Here is a 13,157-nt window from a genome sequence, read left to right as displayed (position 1 = left end):
GACAAATGTTAAAAATCTGTCAAACTCTATACAAAAAACGTCAGTTATCGTTATAGTTACGGTCAAAGTTAGGTGGTGCAGCCTAAGCGTTACGCAGATAGTTTTGAAATAGCTTAGAATTAGTCGACGCAAATATTTTTCTCTTTTTTTCCAACCTTCAGGCATCCTCGTCGCGTGCTGGCCAGCAATAAATATAGTAAAATGTGGTTGCCCTTGATCCGTAGATGACAAAAAAGTATCAATGGAAACGCTCGCTATATACGGCAACTAGCTCGAGTGATCATCCGACAGAGATGCACTCAGGGTAGCGATATACCTAGAGCTATTATTTTATAAAGTGGCAAGAGACATAGAAAGAGGTGACCACAGGTTTTTTTTCTTGGCTCTCGCGGTTTGCGTTTGATCATAGGTGGTATTGCGTTTTAAAGGAGGCCGCTGATGCGTTGCTTACTTATTCAACAGGTGTCGCTTTAAAATACCATTAATAACAGGTTAACGCATTTTTTACTTTACATTTAAATAAAAACAAAAGAATTTGCAACATTATTCTTACCGGGAATCCCGTATTACGCATCGGGGATTTCCTATGGTAAATTAGCATTTTGCATGATCATCAACAAAAAAGATGAAGACGTTTAGTATTTTTTATCACGTATCTTCTACATCTTAATTGCAAAACATAATAACAAATCCAATCCTTAACATGTAATTTAGTATGTTTGTTTATCCATATAATAGTGCGTCTACAATTTTGTTATTTCATTTTTATCATCGTCCTTGTACCTTGAGTATTTTGTGAAATAACATTTTTTTATACTTACTGCAAGTTTTATCCCTAATCTCATTGAGCCTAACGGGCTCAATGAGATTAGGGAATCGCGCAATTCATCGTCAATACCAAATTTTGAGCTACAAATTAAATCCTGAATACGTCCAACCTGCCCATGGCTGGTGTTTCTTCAATCGGTAATTAGATCTCGCTTAGAAAGTCTAAATGGACTCTCGAAGGCAAACAAGAATGACTCGATCAGCTGTATTAATGATAACCGTATTGGGAATGTAAAATTTTCAAAGATATCTATAAAATGTTGGTCCGTTGCAGCGAGGTTTATATGGGCCACAACAGACATGCAACTTTTAGTCTAGGCGCAGACCACCGACTTTTAGTTGGCCGATAGTTGGGTCCGGCTGTTAATCAGTATGGACATGTATAAGTGCGCACATTACACCGATTTGGTATCGGCCGATTCTTCATACAAATTAGGATCGGGCCCAACTATCAGCCGACTAAAGTCTGCACTCTATGGGGAGTCTTAGTATCGGCGATCGGCAATTTTGCGACTGTATCGACACACCATCGCAATTTTGCGTCTTCATGCGTTCGGACGCAGTATCGTAATCGCACGTTTTAGCGACTCTATCTATGAAGCATCGCGATTTCGCAACTTCATGTGTTCGGACGCGGTATCGGGATCGCACGCTTTTAGCGAGTCTATCGATGCAGCATTGCAACTTCGCAACTTCATGCGTTCGGACACGGTATCGTAATCGCGCATTGTAGCGACTCTATCGATGTACCACTGCGATTTCGCGACTTTGTGCGTTCGGACGTGGTATGCAATCGCGCGTTTTAGCGACTCTATCGATGCAGCATCGCGATTTCGCAACTAGGTACTCGTACATGCGTTCGGACGCGGTATCGAAATCGCGCGTTTTAGCGACTGCAGTCGCTGCGTCGAGTTTCCGAAAAGCGACTCAATCGCCGCGTTTGGTCTTTATAATATTATTCGGTTTGGTGGAATGCGCAGTCGCTGCATTTAGCTTCTAAAAAGCTGCTAAATCGCCGATCACAGATGCTAAAAGTAGCATGTGTATTCTAGCTCTAAAATGTTTTCTATGTATTAGGTCCGTTGCAACGAGGTTGATAAATCAAACGTTTACGGTGCGTTTTCTTGATGGTTATCATTAAAATGATTTGCGAGCTTTTGATCTTTATTAAAACTGTTATTGTTAATTAATAGCTTTTAAAGTAAACTTTTTCAATGGCCCGATGTTGGTAACAATTAATTGCCTCTAAAGCTGTGATAGGTTCGCCTTTCGATCAAATAGGCAGAGAAAAAAAATGAAGTAAAAATTCCCCCAAGAATACCTTTACCTACCTACATATGCACTTATTTATTGTTTTTATACTTTTTTACCGTGGTAAATTGAGTGAATTAAATCAGTAGTTTTTTTTAGAATCCTTTACTTCAATTCGCTTCACTTGCTTTACTTTGATTGAAAATACATACCAAAAAAGAAACCCTGACTTTTAGGTATAAGTTTATCTAATCTAATCATTAAAAAGCTTACCTACATCTTACGTCATTTCCAGCAAACCTCAAGTCCAATCGACAGTACATCAGACTACACATTTTTTGTTGCAAAATAACCTTTAATACAACGAGATAAGATGCCACTGTGTTAAGCTCGATGTGACGTCAAGTCCCTTATGTCACGTCCAGTCTTGTATAAACAATAGGCTTTTAACAGACCCTTGTTTTTTGTCCAAACAATCAAGAAACACACTTAAGCACCTTTCGTTTCTTAATGGCACACGCCTCTAAAAACCTCCATTATTCGTATACGGTTATCTAATAAAAGGCATAGGAAGAAAAATACCTTTCTTACAAGGCATACCTATTCAATTACCTATTTATATAACTATTAGGATTAAGGGTAGGAAAGTTCTTGAGTGGCGACCACGAGCGGGAAGACGTAGCGTGGGCAGGCCTCCCACTAGGAAGACCGACGATCTGGTGAGGGTCGCGGCAGGTGCCTGGATGCAAGCGGCACAGGACCGGTCTTTATGGAAATCCTTGGGGGAGGCCTTTGTCCAGCAGTGGACGTCTTTCGGCTAAAACGAACGAACGAACGAAAGATAACTATTACAGTTAAATATAATTTTACTAAGCATAATTTTACAATTTACAGCTCTTAAGGAATGTAATGGAAATGGAAATTGTCTTGTGAATATATTTTATTAATATTAATTTTGAGAAATAGCATTGGAAAGTAAATATTTATGTATGTTTACGTACTCGCAAATTATGTACTAATTCGTAAGCTATAAAATCACTGATTTTCATATTGAATATCTCTTTTTCAGGTAGGTTCCTGATTTATTGCAGTTCTGCAAGCAAATATCTAATAAGTACCTTTTGTAAGTAGTTTAGCTTTAATTTCTGTATTATGAACTTCAATTTCAATTTTTAATTGACCTAATTTTACCTAAACATATTCGTAAATATTACCAAACTTATAAGCCGATCTCATCATTGAGACACCGTTCTCAGGAACGTCAACATCTGACATTGAAATATTCATAATTAATCGCCGCACATTCTTCAGTTGAGCGCGGCATCGCGTGCGCATCTTTGCGGCCTTGACTTCGTGACTTTTGAGAAATGTCGGGATCGGTTTATAATAAAGGCCACCGCCATTAGAATCTCATAATAGAAATTATGTACTTATATCATAGGGCTTTACGGAGTCGGTAATTTATACAAGATTATCTGGTAAGATATTCTATTAGTGCTGCATGTCTTTAAGCTTTATTGCCTACTCAATTTAAGATAACTTGTTGTCAAATCCTTTATTGATTTCTTTGCAACAAAACGTAGTGCTAGTTTTATTAGTTATACTTAACTTATAGAAAGAAAGAAAAATAATAATTTATACTTAGCTAGCTAAAATATCTAGCAAATAATGGCTGTTGAGTATCGGTAACTATATCTGTAAGAATTTGAACATACTTAATCCTAATTTATGAGTCAGCCAACCTTATTATGGATATCAGGGACACTATGATGCGGTTCTATGAAAAAAAAAAAGAATATTCAGGACTAATAAAGTGTCTTTTTCAAGACCATAAGTTCGTTCGTTTCAGCCAAATGACGTCCACTGCTGGACAAAAGCCTTCCCTAAGGATTTCCATAACGACCGGTCCTGCGCTGCCCGCATCCAGGTACTTCCCGCGACCTTCACCAAATCATCGGTCCTCCTAGTGAGGGGTCGTAAGAATACGTTAAGTAAATCGCTGTAGTAAGTAGCGTAATAGGTCATTGATTTCACTGATTTACTGACTCGTTGCAAAGTTATCATTATTCATCAGCATCACGAAGTCAGTAGTTCAAATAAACACATAATAGGTTTAAGTACGTACTTCATAATAATCATGTAATTACTTAGATCGTCCAAGGCTACTTTGTTTATAAAGATAATCATTCTTGACATTTGCCGACTGAATCATCTTACCCAACGCTTTATCATCAGTTAATTGAATATGAATAATAGTTAGCACCCAAAAGGTGGACCGACGACCTGATAAAGGTAGCAGGAAAGCGCTGGATGCAGGCCGCTACCAACCGTGCGATGTGGAAGTCATTGGGGGAGGCCTATATTCAGCAGTGGACGTCCTGTGGCTGAAATGATGATGATGATGATGAATAGTTAGCAGTTTTGGCAGAGTAGAATAGGACCTCCCACTCTTCGCATGAATGTCGTTAGAGGCGACTGAGGGAGAAATATGGAAACAACAGAACTCCATACCAGCATGGAGAGTGTAATCTCCAAATCCTCTAATTCATCGTAGGACGTCACAGGACGTCCACTGCTGAACATAGGCCGCCCCCAATGATTTCCACATCGGCCGGTTGGTAAAGGCATCAAGCGCCTTCCGCGGGAGTCCGCTTTGTGGGTGGACGTCCCATGCGTTTTCCTCATTCTCCATTTGCCTCTGTGTGTTGCCGTCCTCCTGCATTGGAAACTAAATAAACAGACGGAAATGATGATAGTAAAAGATACTCAACATTTTAGTCAGTTTCTATCGAAATCGAAACTCTTAGCAGTCAAATTCAAATTAGTTCCAATGTCTAAATTCCATAGCGAAATGCGGTGGGAAAATTGATATGAAAATACTATCTCGCCAGAGGCAGTGAAATGGAAAGTTATTGATCTAATTTTTGCAATTAGACTCTGTAATAAACGGTAATTGTATAGTATTAGTATAGTGTGTATAATACTAATTGGTCCGTTTCATAACAATGCGGAAGTGTATAATGTTAGTTATTATTTAGGCTTTTATTCCGCGAGACAAATAGAAAAAATCTAAAGATCATTAAGAATTATAATGATATCGGAGTGGTCGTTATGCAAGGAATATAATGAATGTTTAGTCCAGTCAATGAATGCCTTAACGACGGTGTAGAGAGAAATCCGTGGAACACAATTTCTGACCTCGGGACTTTATTTAGCCTAGTTAGGTGGTGAACATAGCAAAAGTCCCCGCCCTTAGCCCTTGAGCCGGCGGGGAGAGGGGGGTTTAAAGGTACCACTTTTCGGTTTTTCGCTTAATCCTCGGAAACTATGCGTCCTAGTGACATGACTACTATGAACCAAAAAAAGCTTATTCAATTTGCTACAGGTGAGACCGTCAAGTTTTTCTATATCTTGTATAGTTTTTGCGGCATCTGCTCTAGAAGGTCTGTAAAATTGGAAATTTTATTGTTGTCTTACATGTTCCTTTCAGGAGAAAATCGACTAAATCAACATTAAGCAACAGAGTAAATACAAATGAGTAGGTCATCTTCATAGAAACGCCCAAGCGCGGTTTGTATGTGAGCGCGCCAATACGTATGCGGCGCGCACGCACACACTGACAAAATTTAGCGTTGATTAGCGGTGAGTTGCCCCGAATTTTGTCAGTGTGTAGGGTTGCCAACTTTTCTTTCAAAATATAAAGTATATCAGAGGTCGGAGAAGGAAAACAGACAGTATTAAAAAAAACAAACAGTATAGCTCTACAACGCGTACTTAAATGTGGTGTTGGGCATTTACTTTTAAAAATATCTATGGATACTAGTGATGCTAGCTGAAAACAGTATTTTGTATACTTTATTTTTGTTCAACAGTAAAAAGTATAATTTAGTGAAAAACAGTATAATACTGTTCAAAACAGTATAGTTGGCAACCCTATCAGTGTGTGCGTGCGCGCCGCATACGTATTGGCGCGCGCTCACATACAAACCGCGCTCGGTGCGATTCTATGAAGATGACCTACTCATTTGTATTTACTCTGGTTCGAGTCACTTATAAACGAACTGTATGATGCCCCTTGATATGATTGATGAAAGAAACAAAAAACCTGACTGAGACGGAAATTTTAGGACTTAAAATGTTGTTTTTTTTTTAATGCTGATCAAGGCAGGTATTTGACTCCAATACCACCTGAAAGTGAGATGTTAAGAGAGCAGTCTAGGGGTACATAATTACCCAGTAATGCTTCAACCACGGCGCGATCATAGGGAAATGACAGGTCGCGTGAACTGTCATGGGTCGCGCGACCTGTCATTGGCCTTTGATCGCGCCGGCGATGGCGTCCTGCACGCTTTGGTGTGGTTGAAGCTTAAATGCATAATTATTTACTCTCGCCTGGTAGAGTCCGGAAAATGAAGTTGATATTAAAAAGTAATTTTAATATTCCCTCTATGAACCTAACGAAACGTAGCTTTAGGTCATCATAGGTGTGTCAATGGCATAAATAAGCATTAGGTACCTACTATTTACTAGATTCGTATTAAGGTTAATTACATACAATTAATTTAAAATCATGTAATTTTAATGATACACCATCCACCGCAAATACTTATTGGCAAGTCGTGCATAATTAGTCATTAGTAGTTTTTAATTACGAACCTACTTTTGGATTATTTATTTATTAAGGTACAGCAACATTTTACATTGATCTATCTAGTCCCAAACTAAGGCCAAGTTGCACTATTTTACTTTAACCGTAGTTAACCGTTTATTTGACTGACTTTTTACGTTTGTTAGAGTTAAAGTGAGTTTTTGCAGCCCAGCCTAAGTGAAGATACTATTTAAACTAGATAATGGAAATAACCATAGATAGATACTTATTAATTTTTCGTAAATTATACAAACTATTTCAAAAAAAACAAACCACCAATGCATAAGTACAGCACACAAATTCGTAATTCGATTTGTTCAAGTTACTTAAAATTTCGTTTGAGATGCAACTTGTTCAACGCTAGAAACTTTTAATAAATATACAATAATGTTTGTTGTAAGACGGGGATCAAACCCGCGACCTCTGGCATAGTACTCCGGTTTAGTTGTGTTGTTCCTGCATTGTGTTATTTACATTACGTCAGTTACAGTTCCTTATTTCGAGACCCTGACATTTGACAGGCTTAAAAAGAACAGCTAACTAGGTACATAATAGTAATACAAAATGACAGAAAAGTTGTTAATGTTTTGTAAAAAAAAGTCATAACTAAAATTGTGTAACTTGTCTCTCAGAAAGCTTACTGAAACCTTTGTTTGTCACCTGTCATCCGCTTTGCACTGAACAGAAGTAGATGAATAATTACGAATTCCTGTTCTTCTGATTAATTTTGTTGCGGATCCAATAAAGTTTAACTTTTCCCCGGGACAAACTTGGCCTTCACTGGTTGGGCTTTTATTGGCGGTCAAGCTGTAGATCCTGGCTACACAGGAGTTGTAGAGGCGGGAATAGTCCCGTATCCCCACTGGGTCGCAAGCATGCAAGCGTGCTTTACTTTATTATTTTTTTTTATGTTACTTAATAATAGACAATAACTAAGCAGAAATATAACCCCAATCGGGTCATCGTTACTAAACAGACCGCGCCATTCCGCCTCAGTTGGTTCAAGTCGATTCATTTGGTTCCGATTGGAGAAGCTCGACTAGTTGTCATATAATAGGGCCGTGTTTTGTTTTGTTGAGACAAAATTTGAAATTTGTAGGGCGGATACTGGCTACACAGAGGTGAGAATGAAAAGTGCATAGTCGTTTCAGCCAAATCGTCCCTTAGCTAACAACACCGCCTAAGTCGATTTTTGGCGGTTTTGACATTTTAATACCATTGGATAGATCTGCTCATCGCGCGTCTAACCATTGGTCACATGTTATAGATTTCAGCCAATAAGAAGCCGTAATTTGAATTTTAGTGACACCGCGCAAGTCGGTTTGCCTCGCAACACCGCTCAAGTCGTTAGTCTGCCATACATTTCTCGTAAAGTTCCTTCGCGCTCCGTAATTTTTATATTTTTAAGTGAGTTTTATCGCGAAAAGGCTATGAAAGAAGTTTTAATAGAAGATTAAGAGGTAAGCTATATAATAATGTAATTTTTAATCATTTACGCGTATTAATATATAAGGAAATTATAATAGAAAATATCTTCATTTACTTAGGCGGTGTTTACAATATTTTTTTACAAACTTAGGCGGTGTTTCAAACTGTATTTTAATTTTTTTAGGAAGCTATACAAGTGAAATACACTATTGATGGAGAAGGAATTGATTCTTGTTCATGTGATGAATTTTTATGTGCACAATTACAAGAAGCAGGACACAAACGGCGTAAACAACTGCCCAGGTTTCAATCGAATCGAAGGCTGTCTCATAGTCCACAAACGCCAAGCAAAGTGGCTGATTATACTCCTCGGTCTTCTGTATAATCTGCCGCAGCGTATGTATGTGATCTAAGACACTAAAGCCTGCTAGCCAGCCTGGTAACCAGCTTGATCAGGAGGCTGGAAAGCCTCGAGTCGGCGAGTTAGACGATTCATAATTACTCGAAAACAGCTTGTAGACATGGTTCAGAAGTTAGATGGGTCTATAATTCTTCAACAAGATTTTATCGCCGTTTTTTGAAGAAGAGTATCACCACACTTCTGTGCCGTGCCATAGGAGTTTTTCCCCCGAGGATGACGGAATAGAACAGCTTCCAAAGAGCCTTTAGCATCAACATTTTACCTGCTTTCAAAAGCTGAGCCGTAATTCAATTTCACCCGGGCCTTGTTGTTTAGAGCTATTCCAGAGCTATTCCAAGCTCGTGTAGACTGTCGTTCGGGACATCTTAGGTATTGTGTCGGGTCAATCTAGCTCTTGGGTCTTCGGTTAGATTTGTAACAGGTGTGAACACAGTCGTGTATAATTGTCCGTAGAACTTCTCAACCTCTTTCAATATCTCAGGCCCCGACGCTCTTCTCGGTCTTCAGCTTGGTCAGTTGGCTTTGGCCAACAGACAGACGAATCTCTTACGAACACCTTAGAGCCCTTGTTATGCTCAATTGTCTGTATTATATGCGTAGGTCGCGAGTCAAAAGACTTAGAGATCTATCTGTTAAGACGCCGATACTGAGTAGCATCTTCAGATGACTGCAGATCCATGTTTCGTCTCTCTTCTATAAGGTTATTGGTGAGATCAGAGATCTTTTTTGTTTCTCTTAAACGACGGGTTTTAAAGACCTTAGACCCAGTCATTTGGACAATTCCCAAGAACCTGCTATTGTACTCTTCCACATTTTTGCAATGTCCTGGCATTGGAAACGATTTTGCAACTCGAGTTGAGCTTTCGGGGTTGGATGGACGCTGGGCGGAGTGTAGACTTTATCAGTCGACATCTATCGAGATTCGGACTTATATTTAATGTGCCCCTTACCATTTGGTGATTGCTTCCTGTTTTGACCAAATTGACCTCACAGACAACATGCTTCTACGTCGACAAGATGAAGTTGATCTCATATTTCATAGCGTCATTGGGATGCGGCGAAATCTACTTTCGCTGTTTTCTGAAGAAGGAGTTCATCATCCCTCTCCATAAAGCCAGCCAGCAGTTAGCCAAGTGCGTTCCTCTCTCCATACCCAAATTGCCCCACTTCCAGCTCATTGTCGTTTCGTTTGCCCAGCTTCGCGTTGAAGGCCCCCCCTCACAATATTTGATCTATACACTGTGATTCTTCAGATTTAGGTTAAAGATAGGATAGGTCATAGGTTATAATGATTGTTTAATTATTTTTTAAATAATTCTTAATAAAAATCTTCTTTGTAAATCATCTATTAATACCTTATTCCTTTACATTTCGGCAAACAACACCGCCTAACTCTACAAAAATATCAGTCAATACCGCTCAAGTCATAAAATATAGGTTAAAATAAAGTAAATCGTCAAATTAAGTATAAATAATTATTTCTCAACCGCTAAATAAAGTATTTAATAAGTAACAATAGGAAAAATCCACCGATTTTTTAAAATAAACAGTTTTTTTCGTCTCCTGTAAAGTTGGTAAAAATGACTTACGCGGTGTTGTTAGCTAAGAGACGAAATGCCGTCTACTGCAGCTGGACAAAGGCCTCCCCCAAGGCTTTCCATAGCGACCGGTCCTGCCCTGCCCGCATCCAGGTTCTTTCCGCGACCTTCACCAGATCGTCGGTCCACGTAGTAGGAGGCCTGCCCACGCTACGTCTTCCGGCCCGTGGTTGCCACTCGAAAAGTGCATAAATTATAAATATAACGTCTTCGAAGCAACCTTGGCGATTATGATTATAATAATCACAGGGAATACCTGGCTTTCATGTATCAAAATGGTATCTATTGTGGTCGCTTACTATGCTATCTATCTTTTATAGTTTCAGATGAACTCTAGGCTGCTGGATTGTTTGGTTCAGCACCATTCAGCACATAAATCTGCTTCAGTGTTAGGTGTGCATGTCAACTGTCACGCGTTTCTGACACGTTGTGTGACACACGCGCACTGAAGACCATAACGTCAAAATTAAAATAACAAGCCCTCTTTCACTTATATCTCCAGCAAGTGAAGGTCACCTCGTTTTACGTATTTACTTGCCTTATTTGTTGTAGAAACACCTAATGGAATGTTTGTACACGCTTTTAAAGATATACTACAGCTAAAGAACCGCATGTTTTTCACGCCAATGTTTAAATTATGGATCATTTAATTAAATCTTACTAGCAACGTTCTCTCTTTGAATCCATTATGAAATTATCCGGCAAAACAGCAACACCTACATGTTTCAGCGGCCATCAATCGCTGAAAAACTATTCAAATTGACAGGTTAATATCTACACGTTATCCGCACTAACGTGCACATTCGTGCTAGACCGCAATAAGTAGCAAGAAGTATATTTATTTGCATTGTATTTGTCACCAAGTTACTTATTTAGCAAAGTAAACATGGCAAATGTGATGCTTGAAATATTTTTGTTGTTTACTGTCATTACTGAATTGTTTTTTGATGATTTTAAAAAAAGTTTATGTGACAAAATAGTCCAGTCAATGAATGCCTTAACGACGGTGTAGAGAGAAATCCGTGGAACACAATTTCTGACCTCGGGACTTTATTTAGCCTAGTTAGGTAGTGAACATTGCAAAAGTCCCCGCCCTTAGCCCTTGAGCCGGCGGGGAGAGGGGGTTTTAAAGGTACCACTTTTCGGTTTTTCGCTTAATCCTCGGAAACTATGCGTCCTAGTGACATGACTACTATGAACCAAAAAAAGCTTATTCAATTTGCTACAGATGAGACCGTCAAGTTTTGCTATATCTTGTATAGTTTTCGTGGCATCTGCTCTAGAAGGTCTGTAATATTGGAAATTTTATTTTTGTCTTACATGTTCCTTTCAGGAGAAAATCGACTAAATCAATATTGAGCAAACACTATAGACATGCGGGAGCATGATAAGCCTAGTTCCATGGAGGGGACTGCACCGTGCGTATATTTAGACGAACCACTTTGAGCCACTTTTGACTCCTCATCACTCAAAAACTACTGTGCATTAACACTTCAAATTTGGCTCATGTATTGAGANGAACCTGCGATCCGGTATTGGCGGTGGCGCCCCCTGTCAATTTCACGCGTGCGCGCGTGGGACAGTTCAGTGCATAGAGATGGATTAGAGGTGTATTGGGTCTTTAAATGGTTTGCCATTTCATTTTGTTGACTAACTAGACTCACTGATACCTTTTGGTATTAAACGAGTACATCAATGTCCTTTGGTATTATACCCGATGGTATTAAGTAACCTTTTTCATTAACAGTCGTGAAGAACCGTTTGAGGTATATTTATGAAATTTTAAGCTGATGTATATCTTGCAAGTCTCAATACATGAGCCAAATTTGAAGTGTTAATGCACAGTCGTTTTTGAGTGATGAGGAGTCAAAAGTGGCTCAAAGTGGTTCGTCTAAATATACGCACGGTGCAGTCCCCTCCCTGGTACTAGGCTTAACATGCTCCCGCATGTCTAGAATGATTGCTCAATGTTGATGTAGTCGATTTTCTTCTGATGGGAACATGTAAGACAAAAATAAAATTTCCAATATTACAGACCTTCTAGAGCAGATGCCACGAAAACTATACAATTTATAGAAAAACTTGTCTATCTCACCTGTAGCAAATTGAATATGCTTTTTTTGGTTCAAAGTAGTCATGTCACTAGGACGCATAGTTTCCGAGGATTAAGCGAAAAACCGAAAAGTGGCACTTTTAAACCCCCCTCTCCCCGCCGGCTCAAGGGCTAAGGGCGGGGACTTTTGCTATGTTTACCTTCTAACTAGTCTAAATAAAGTCCTGAAGTCAGAAATTGTGTTCTACAGTTTTCCATCTATAATGCTTTATTGACTGGACTAAAACCAGGACCAAATAAATACTTACGTGCATAAGCCAGTAGTGTTAAATGCAGGGTCTCCCAAAAAAACAATGTACACACGGTCACACTGTTAACTATCCATTTCCGTTTTTGCTCTCGCTCTCATCAAATGATGATTCTTTGCGGTAGAACGAGATGACATGACAGGCAATGGATAGTTAAGACTGTTGCCGATGGTACCTATGACCCTGTAATAAGTACTGATAGGTCAAAATGGTCAAAATTTTATATTAGAGAGACCATAGTGAGGCCTATCGATATTTACAAGGTTATCCATTGTTTTTGGGGCACCCTGTATATTGTGTCAAAACACAGGTACTATTCAAAACTTCAAGGTCCAAGTCAAAATCAGGGTCGTCGGTAGACTTGGTATGCCAAGGAAGTTTCGTAAGATTTTTGTAAACTTATTTTTGTATTCATGAGGTTGTTACCTTCAATGTTTCCGAGAAATAAAAGGAAAACACAGTCATGTATTGTAAAACTACTTCAGTTCTATACGTAATGAATAAGTATTTTAGTTGAATATGAATTGTTTTGTATATGTAGTAGGTACCTACTCGACTAACTGCATTGTACTAGTTGCCTTATTGTAGGTATAATTCATTCAAAAATTCTTAATACAAAGTG

The 13,157-nt window shown here is 38.9% G+C and overlaps 1 protein-coding gene across 3 annotated transcripts in view; it reads left to right on the top strand.

The window, feature by feature from the left end:
- Positions 1-13,157, top strand: part of LOC114362956 (glutaredoxin domain-containing cysteine-rich protein CG31559) — a 91,918-nt gene that overhangs the window by 26,423 nt on the left and 52,338 nt on the right. The window contains exon 2 of one of the 3 annotated variants that reach the window (XM_028318545.1): positions 3,149-3,202. The exons of the other annotated variants lie outside the window; for them this stretch is intronic. The gene's annotated coding sequence lies outside the window, so the exon portion shown is untranslated. The remainder of the gene's footprint in view (positions 1-3,148; positions 3,203-13,157) is intronic. 3 annotated transcript variants of the gene reach the window in all.

This window comes from Ostrinia furnacalis, unplaced genomic scaffold (assembly GCF_004193835.3).
Source record: "Ostrinia furnacalis isolate ACB-3 unplaced genomic scaffold, ASM419383v2 OfSCF6932, whole genome shotgun sequence".
Taxonomy (NCBI): domain Eukaryota; kingdom Metazoa; phylum Arthropoda; class Insecta; order Lepidoptera; family Crambidae; genus Ostrinia; species Ostrinia furnacalis.
This window is presented reverse-complemented; position numbering and strand designations above follow the sequence as displayed.